An 11,203-nucleotide genomic window follows, 5' to 3' on the forward strand; every position below is an offset into this window, starting at 1 on the left:
ATTGTGATTTGATTGCAAGAAACGGCTGGAGGACACAAGAATAATCTTTATTAGATATAACAAAAAAGGAATTATCAACAGTTCCACTCCGAACACGAGGTAAATCAATAAGTGCCGATATTTGTAGCAGGAAATGAAAACTCTTTGCCAATAAATGTCGAAGTTACAGAAACAAGTACCAAAAAATACAGAAATTCAGAATCAAAGAATATGACATCTTTGAGAAAAATTTATGGAAGATCACAGGTGATTCGAGGAAAAACCATTAATTATTGAATTTTATTAAATAATTTTTCATATCTGAAAGCTTAAGTGATGTGCTTACAAATGATATATCACATGGCCAATTTTTCCCTATTGAAAATTCGAGAGGGATAACCACCCAGCTTAGGGGGTGGCTATTTCACTTCTTAAATGTCTAAGAACCCATAGTTCTAAAATAAAATTTTTTCCACAATTTTAAGAAAATATTCTGTAATTTTATGAACATCCATTAATTAGTCAAATTCAATAAGATTTTCGAAAAAAGGACAAAAATAGAAATCTGACTTCATAAGCTTTCATAATATGAGGTATCACACAACCTATCTTCCCTATTCAAAAGTTGAGCTGCCACGTTCAAGGGAAGGCTATTTTACTAATAAATTATGAAACAAAAAGTGTCCTCCTTCAAACAAAAATCTCCGTTTTCAAGGAATGTGGCCAATTCGCCGCATTCTGTTTCGTTTTCAAATGGCCCCCCTGTAAGTTCACCGTAACTTATACCCTTACACCTGCGAACAAGATATTGAAAACAGAAACTCATGAAATAATCCAACCTCTACACAAAGCGTAATGTACGATTCCCGAATGAATACAGTGTTGCCGAAAACACGGAAGACCAAAGTACGGTGTACTGAAAAATTTTGTATAATCGAGGAGGACCGATCCTATGTAGAACGCTCAAAAATATACAACTCAATATACGCGTGAGAGCGCCCTCCTGGTTCAAAGCGACAACTGCCGGAACTAAAGTATTCAAAATCGACAAAAATCAGCTCTAAGTCGTCCCGCTGAAATTTTGCCAGGTGGTTGCCTATGCTATGAGGAAGCATTTAACAGGCGATGTGTTAGGTCCTCCGTATACGGACGACTTATCGCAGCCGGAGGACCCATACCATGAAATAGGGCTATTAGAAGAGGACCTATTTACCGCAGGATAAATATATATATATATATATATATATATATATATATATATATATATATATATATATATATATATATATATATATATATATATATATATATATATATATATATATATATATATATATATATATATATATATATATATATATATATATATATATATATATATATGTATGTAAATCGTCAAGTTTGGGGACATTTTTAAGGTGGATTTTTTTTTGTATACATTACTATACATTTGTATATATGACCTATTGGACCGGAGAAAACCAGAAAAAAAACATTTTTTCAAGTTTGGGGTCATCCTTATATTCGATTTTTTTTCTGATATTGTGGTATACATATGTGTTATTCCGTGAATGGAGTCAGAAAAATCACAAACAATGAAAAATCAATCGTTATTAAACGTCAATATTTGCTTAAATTCTGTTGATTCATTATTTCAGGATCTTCACGGTCTGTTTGCACAAAGTGTTCAATTCACTCGTGTAATGATATGTGTTCAATTTATTGAAATGGAAATTTCATAGATTTTTTTGGTATCTGAAAACACTTGAGTAATAAACAGACTCTATTGAGTCTGATTGTATGGGCTATTACATATATACAGGTTGAATGTATGTTATGAATTTTCATTGAACTGATTTAAATCAAGAATGATATGGAATAGTTATTTCAATTATTACTGAAAAAAAAATAACTGAACATATTTTTCAGAGAATTTTCTAATGAAATCAATGAATCTGTGAAAATTATATAAAGCATCAAGAACTTCAGACGCAGAATATTCAAAATATCACATGATATTTCATTTCGCCGAATTACTCAAAATACAAGATGGTAGTTGATCAGTGGGCGTATCTTATCTACTGAGTAGAGAATAGTAAATCCCGGATAGCATGCTTGACACCGGATTACAGCACTTCAACTCATCCATCTACTATGACTGAAATCTATGGCAGAAATATTGATTAAGATCATTTCAATTCGTGAGAATTTGAATATTCGAACCGACAAACTGGTTATTATATGCAGCAAGTTAAATGAATATTTCAGTATTTCATTGCTGAAAAAATTCCATAGTGCAAATGCTGCATCTATAAAAAAAGATTGAAAGGGAAAGAAACCAACATCTGTAATATCAACACACAAAGAGTCCACAATAATCTATTCAAGTTAAGAAGTTATATCGTTTCTTCAAATTACAATATAAATCATACTTACAAACTGACCTGTCAAGTATATTGAAAAACATGAATTGAACAATGAAATCAAAGTATCAATATGTCGAATCATCAACACTAATAATAGAAAACTTCTAATAGTAATATCAATTTGATGCTGATTGATTATTTTTCATCCTTCAGTAGTAATAGAAGACTGCAGCAAAACGAAAGCAAATAAACCGGGTTCTCGATAGAGCTTCCCGCTGCGAAACCTAATAATTTCCAAAAAGTTCCTGTCGAAAAATCTTCAGTCGGGCTTATTATGGGAAACTGAAATATCAAATTATTCAATAAAATTTACTGCAGCCAATCGTTCTGTTGTTGAAATACTGTATTTTTACAGGTAACAATATTTTTATTGTTACCATAACAAAAAGTTCTCAAAACATTACGATTCTCATAAGTAGGTATGAATATGTTATAAATATAGGAAGATCGAAGGGCCGCCACTGCCGCCCTATATAAATTAATTCATGTTACACGGAATATATCGAATGAGTCGATAAAATTCATTGAACCTTTTTTTCCATCGTTGAGGAACATTTGGAATATTACTGACCCCAAACTTACCATACCATAACAAAAAGGTTCCAAACTTTACTATTTTCATGAGTATAAATGATGTATGTTATGAATTTTCATGAACGATATGGAATAGTCGTTTCAATTATTACTGAAAAAAAATAACTGAACATATTTTTTAGAGAATTTTCTAATGGAATCAATGAATCTGTGAGAATTATATAAAGCATCAAAAAGTTTAGACGCAGAATATTCGAAATATCACATGATATTTCATTTCGCCGAATAACTCAAAATACAAGATGATAGTTGGTCAGTGGGCGTACGTTATCTACTGAGTAAAGAACAGTAAATCCCGGATAGCATGCTTGCCACCGGATTACAGCACTTCAACTTATCTACTATGACTGAAATCTATGGCAGAAATATTGATTGAGATCATTTCAATTCGTGAGAATTTGAATATTCGAACCGACAACCTGGTTATTATATGCAGCAAGTTGAATGGATATTTCAGTAATTCATTGCTGAAAAAAGTCCATAGTACTAATGCTGCATCTATAAAAAAAGATTGAAAGGGAAAGAAACCAACATCTTTAATATCCACACACAATGAGTCCACCATAATCTATTCATGTTAAGTTATATCGTTTCTTCAAATTACAATATAACTCATACTTACAAACTGACCTGTCAAGTATATTGAAAATCATTAATTGAACAATGAAACCACAGTATCAATATGTCAAATCATAAACACTAATAATAGAAAACTTCTAATAATAATATCAATTCGATGCTGATTGATTAATATTTTTCATCCTTCAGTAGTAATAGAAGACTGCAGCACAACGAAAGCAAATAAACCGGGTTCTCGATAGAGCTTCCCGCTGCGATACCTAATAATTTTCAAAAAGTTCCTATCGAAAAACCTTCAGTCGGGATAATTATGGGAAACTGAAATATCAAATTATTCGATAAAATTTACTGCAGCCAATCGTTCTGTTGTTAAAATACTGTTTTTTTTCAGGTAACAATATTTTTATTGTTACCATAACAAAAAGTTTTCAAAACATTACGATTCTCATAAGTAGGTATGAATATGTTATAAATATAGGAAGATCGAAGGGCCGCCAACTGGATAATCTCAACTATGAATTGATGTTCAATTCTTTCTCTTAGTCTCTACATACAACACATTTACTTAATACTTTTGAAAGTAGATTGTAGATCCCTATAAATTCAATAAAAAAAACTAATTATATGGACACATTTCAATTAAACTCATTGAATCCACCCGTTCTATTGTTGAGATACCTACTCTGAAGATAATATTGTCCTCATGATCATCATACTGTAACATAAAGCATAAAGGTTCCTAACTTACGTATATAACATTAACAACGATATATTTTAACTGGCAGAATCATTGAAATTTTCTACATCTCCTCCACCGGTTGGAAAAGTGTTGCTACGTAAAAGATCTCAACCCTAATTAGCCATTTTTTTCATTAATTACGTGTTTCAAACGATTTGAATATAAATCCAATCCATAGGGTGCGATATCCATCCATCTAAAGCGATCAGGAATTTTTGATGACAATTATTGACTCAATATGTATTACCAGATTGCGGAAAGGTTGTAGAATATTTGTGGGAGAAAACTTCTGAAATCAGAATTTCCGTACTTAACTGAATACAGACAAAGTATTCCCCCCTTTTCATGAACTGACCCTGAACTGAACAAATTTCGGATATACAAGCTCATCAACTCCCGAAAATTCTAGAATATTCTTCCCCGTTCGCTGCTGTCTATGAAATTAACGAATGAAATATATCCACATAGCAACAGCCGTAGAAATTACCTGATGACGAAATTCGCCAACTTTTACCTATTCAAAATATCCCAATATTGAGCAGGAAATCTTCTATAACAATGATATGAAACTCAAATGAGACTTTGAAACTCAATAGCAAGAAAGGAATATTTCGTACTTTTGATATTCCTATAGACGCAAAACTTCGGTGGGTATATACAGGGTGATTTCTGGCCAATGACCCATTGAAAGGGGATAATAGAGGACAATATGAGGAATCAGAAATGGACACTCAATCATATTTTATGCCTACTAGTTTCTGAGATACTGGGTGTTTCCTGAAAATCATTATATTGAATCCCCGACAGTTTCGAATCTGCTGATTTTGATATTTGGTAAAATTTTATCTTTGAGACAATCAAAAACAGAAATCAATAAAAAAACAGGACCGTACAAGATCATAAACTTTTTACGTTCTAGTATAGTAAAACATCCCTCTGTATATAATTCAAAAAATTTCAATTATCAATTTCGTAGACATGAAAAAAAGTTATGGAAATCAATGATCAATCTGAATAGCACAAATTTTCTGTTTATAGTAGAGCCATCTGAAGAACAAAGTATCTCGATTTTTTTTTACAAATTTCGAAATAATCGACTGATTTCAATAATATTTAAAACTATGTTTTCGAAGTATTTCGATATTAAAGACTGATTTTGAGCCCTAGTTTTGATGATCAGATATCAAAAACACCACTCCGTATGATTCACAGTTTTATCATCAACATATTCGGAAAAAAAGAAAAAATATTTCTGAAAGAATTATTTCCCATCATTCAGAATATCCAAATCGGTGGATAAGAGGGGGAAGTCCTAGAAGAAGGCCAGCACCATCTCCTGATTTTATCCCTTTGGATAATTTTTATAGGGTCATCAGAAAAAATTCATCTATCCGAAAAATATCAATACTAGAGCTGAATTATTTCAGAGATTTGATGGAGTATGTGCTGATCTTCGGTATAACCCTCGAATGTTACGAAAATCAGTTTTATATGTATAGAAAAAAGTTGAAAAATGCATGGTTATTCAAAGCAGCTTACTGATGAAATTTCATGAATAAGTTATCATATTTCCTATGTGTTCGTTAGAAGTTCAATTCAAATATGAATTGTTGTTGAATTGTGCTAATTGAATACATTGTTGCCGAATCATTTCTTCTCGTCTTCACGAATATGTTAGTTTCGAATTCATCATTGATTTCTATAGCATTTTTTCTTGTCTTCACGAAACTGACAGAAAAAAATTCTTCGCGTGCAGAGTTATGTTTTGATACATGGGCGTAAAATGTTTATAATAGAGTACGGTCCTTCTTAAGAGAATTTTGCAAGAAAATTGCAGAAAGTATGCAACTGAACAGTGAATTCTACTGAAAGTACGTATGTAACTGCAGAGAATTCACGGTGCATGAATTCACTAGTAATTATCTAGAGAATTTTCGACTGTTGTAAACGGGCTTTAAAGACAAAAATATTCAATAGTTTGAAAATTATAGAGGTTTGAATATACTATGATGGTCAGAAAACACCAAGTATCTCAGAAATTGGATGTTTGAGTGCCTATTTCTGACGCCTCATATGATTCCCTATTACCACCTGCCCGATGGGTCATTGGTCAGAAATTACCCTGTATACTTAGATACATTGGATCTTTTCGTATTTTATACAGAGAGGTTAAAAAGATTCACCTTTTTTTCCGAAATATTTGTGTCGACTTGAGTATTTCGATCGTACCGAAAGTGTATATCAAATGAAGTCAAAGTTCCTGAAAAGAACTGTTTTTAATATTTTTCATAACTGATCCATGAAAAGTGATTGAAAACTTATAAATCGTTCAGATTTTTCGGAAATAAATTTGGTAATTCAATGACTGGTAATACAGCAGGAAAGTGATTGCTCTATATTTTTGGGGACACCTTCGGCGAATGACAAATCTTGTCAAAGGTCTACAACAGAAGGAAAATTTTAGACTCAAGTATATACTATAAATGAACCATTTTCGGGTAGAATACATTTCACAAATGAATTTTATTTCTGGACGTAAGACATGAAGTTTATTTTTGAAGAAAAAGAATATTTTTTTACGATGAGGCCTAATTAATATATATCATTGAACTAATGAGTTCAATGAAATCTACAGGGTGTTTCAGAATGAGGTTCCGTGAATTCGAGATCCTATTCCTCAGATGATTTGATGCTACAAAGACGCTATGGATATTGATTCTGAAATACAGGGTGTTCAAATACAAAAAATTGTAAAATCAGAAGTTATCTTCAATGTACATGTACATGAGTACATGAGATAAGTAATTGCAGAATTTCATAGCGATCTGATGAAATTGCTTTTATTTTTATCTCAGAGAGTATTTATTTTAGGTGAAAAACTCAAGAAACCATTCTGACTGTGGATTATTGGATAATTACGAGAATAACTTCGAATTTGAAAAAAAGCATTGTCGTACCATTTTTTACTGAATTTATTCGGAAAGAAGTCTCTACGGACGCCTCTGGGGAATATAAGAAATAGTTTGAAATTTGAAAAAATGTATTTTAATGCGTACTCATAACCTACCAAAACTCAAATGAAAACAGTGTACGGTTTTGAAAATATTTCCGAAAAATCAATTTTTGTTTTGAATTTCAAGAGCCTGTATTTCAGGAACAATGCACAAGAAACCCATAGTCCATGGTATCTTTGTATCATAAAATCATCTGAAGAATAAGATACCGAATTTACAGAACCTTATTCTCATCTTGAAAATTCATTTAATGAATTGAGTGTTTGGGCCCTATAATCATGGACTCCAAATGTATATGTTTAAAATGAGTTTCTATTCAGTGAGGATGAATTAAAGTCTCAAATGCGTTTCTCTGCTGAATATTAAATTTTAATTTACAAAAATACAAAGCAGTACCTATTGTCGATATAGCCGTCAAATATCAAAGAAACAACATTTTCAGCCTTCAATCCAGATTTCTTAGATCGATAACGGAATTCCATGAATTGAATTTGATTTTCACAATTATGACAAAAAACGCGGACTTCAAACATAAAAACTCTCAGATCACGTAATAGGAAAAATTATACCAGAGAAACGCTGAAACATGCGATATTTTCTTTACATGTATAAATCGTAATATTTGAGGACGTTTTTCGTTATGGTATGGCCAGTTTGGGTCAAAAATATTTCAGTCAGAAACAGGTTTTATTTCTGGAGAATAAGAGCATTCACAATGAGGCCGTCATGTTAATCTCTACGTCGTGTTATGACTATAATTATTCGAAATATATTTGTGTTTTCCAATATATTATAAAATATGTTGCTAAATATGGTGAAAGTATTTATTATATTCAATTGATTCATTGTGGAAACCTTGAATCTTGGTCTACAAATTTATATGTGTGTGAATCGTAAAGTTTGAGGTCGTTTTTCGTTTCGGCCAGTTTGGGGATTTTATTCATTAAATGATGGAAATACCTCTGGTAAATTCTGCACCAATTCCTCAGGAGCAAATCAATTGGAACAATTGTCGCCCGGCAATGAGAGAACAATGAAACATCTACATATTTCAGATAGTAATTAGATGTGTCATGTACCCTGATTCTAGTATATTTCACCCTCAATTGTCGATAACTGACGAATCAGCGAAATGTTCAGAGAACAAATAATTTTTGTTATGGTAATATTAAGTTAACCATGTAAACCATCATAATATGAATTTCCAGTGTGTGAAATATCGACTGATGGATTGTAATGAGGAATGATATTGATCGGGTCAGCAGTCAGTATTAGGTGTTTACTTTCTCTTTATTGTTTAGGCCTAGCTTTCGGAAAACCTCGTTTCCATCTTCAGGGCCACTAAAATGTACATGGTAATAAAAACAAGAAACATACAATATGACAACAGAGACTTACATCAATGCGAGAAGAAAAATATCAATACCAATGCATTTATTACGACAGATATTTTTCTTCTCGCATTGATGTAAGTCTCTGTTGTCATATTGTATGTTTCTTGTTTTTATTACCATGTACATTTTAGTGGCCCTGAAGATGGAAACGAGGTTTTCCGAAAGCTAGGCCTAAACAATAAAGAGAAAGTAAACACCTAATACTGACTGCTGACCCGATCAATATCATTCCTCATTAATATGAATTTCTTGAAGTGGATATAGGATAAATTTCTTCACGAACCCTATCAATCTGATTTCGTGCATTATTATTGATCATTAAATCATTATTGGTCATTGAACTTTACTGCACTTCATAACTTTTTCTGTTGTGTAAGTTGTGAGGTTTGAGCTTGTTTTTAGTTATTTTATGAACAGTTTGGGGATAAAAACATTTCGAAGACTCTTTCAGTTTGGTCGTCTAAGAAAGTCATTTAACTGTACAAAATTGTTCAACAGATTCACTTTGTAGAATAATTCGAAAGAATACAATACTCTCAGGAGAGATGCACACATTTTTTTGAATCACGTCCCCAAACTAACCATCTAAACAATTTCTGAAAAAGTTTGGGGTCAGGTCTCCAAACTAACCAACTCCCAGGAGAAAAGTTTGAGGGCCGACCCCAAAGTTGACAAATGTCTCCAAACTGACCATTTAGCGACTGAAAAGTACCCCAGACTTGACGATTTACATATATATATATATATATATATATATATATATATATATATATATATATATATATATATATATATATATATATATATATATATATATATATATATATATATATATATATATATATATATATATATATATATATATATATATATATTATAAATAGGTGACAATGTTTTGCCTTGTTTTTTAGCTTATATATATGTTAGCAAATGTTAATTTGACCCCCCTTAAAATATACTGATAATGTCCGACGACGAATGTCGAAGGAAGAATAAGAGTATAGAACCTATGCTCTGTGAACTCTGTGCTCCAATATTACCTGCCCTCTCTTCGAACAGGCCGAACAGACAATTACTTGAACTATCTTGTCGGGCGATACTCTTTGTACCTGACCCTTTGTTAGAGCACCTCCACGTGCTAGATAACCGACCGCCATCTTACTTTGTGAATAAAAAGTACCAACCACGTGTTTTATTAAATCTAACATCAGAAGTGGGATTAAATTTCTTCTTTCGAGAAAAGAAATTGAGGATCCTATTTTGTGAGTGAAAATCGTTTGTGTTTTGTGAGAATCTACAAGAATAAGCCAAAATGGACCAGCAAAATCTCAACAAAGCTCCCGAAGAAAGTGAAGCCATTTCGTTTAAGGAACGACACCGACCACGTGGTGACCGCATAATTATCGTTAGACCAGTTTGACCCCGACGATACATCCTTTTCAACCAAGGAGTGGATTGAGGAAGTTGATCAAATTAAATTCGAAACAGGTACGTCTGATACTGTTGTAGTATTAAAAGCTGAGCAAGCCCTGAAAGGCCGTGCAGCCAAAATTTATCAAAACTGGAAACCGATTGTTAGAAATTGGTTAACATTTTCTAGGAATTTAGAGATAGCGTTCCCTGAGAAAGGAACTCCGGCCACGAGGCTTAAAGCTAGCATGTTGATAAGTAGTGTAAATTTTAGTTCGTTAGTAGAGTATGCTCATGCCAAGTTGAATTCGATCTCCTGATCGTGAAGTGAAGTGAAAAGTTTCCGTGGGAAATTGTGTTGAGCTTGATAGCACATGATATCACTAATGTAGAAGTTAAGAATAGATTATTAGTGCAAGAATCTAAGAATGAAATGCAGCAGCTGAAATTGCCTTCTTCATAGGATTCCGACGCTCCATATTAGTCTCAGATAATAGTAGAAAACTAGAAAAATGAAGCAGCTACTGAAAACAGAATCAGACAAAACCTTTCATGGGAATTGTAGGAACTGTGGAAAATTTAGGCATAGAAAGTTAGATTATTGTGAAGAAACGTTGTTTTAATTCTAATCCAGAAAATTCCAGTCTTGAATGTAATTTCTGTGATAGAAAGGGACATACTGAAGATTTTTATTTTGTTAAGAAAAAGAGAGAAACAAGTTCAGTTAAACTTTAGTTACCCATTGTTCGTAACAATCAATTAGCACATTAGATTTGAATCTAGACTTGTCAGGATTGGACGAGCGATTAGTGAAGTATTGAATAAATCGAATGTTGTCAAATAACAAAAATATCAAGCATGTCGACTAACTTAGTCGAAACATACCTAGTGGAAATAAGATACTGGCGCTTTGTTATGTTTCAGGAAAATCAAAATCAATTGCAAAAGTTTGATCTGTTTTGTACGTGAATTCTTATGAAGATTTACACAAGACAAGCGCTCTCAAGAATGTAAAATGTTCCCGTTGAGCAATCCAGGAGTATAGTATAACGCTGGCAGGTGACATTT

This window comes from Coccinella septempunctata, chromosome 5, assembly GCF_907165205.1.
Source record: "Coccinella septempunctata chromosome 5, icCocSept1.1, whole genome shotgun sequence".
Taxonomy (NCBI): domain Eukaryota; kingdom Metazoa; phylum Arthropoda; class Insecta; order Coleoptera; family Coccinellidae; genus Coccinella; species Coccinella septempunctata.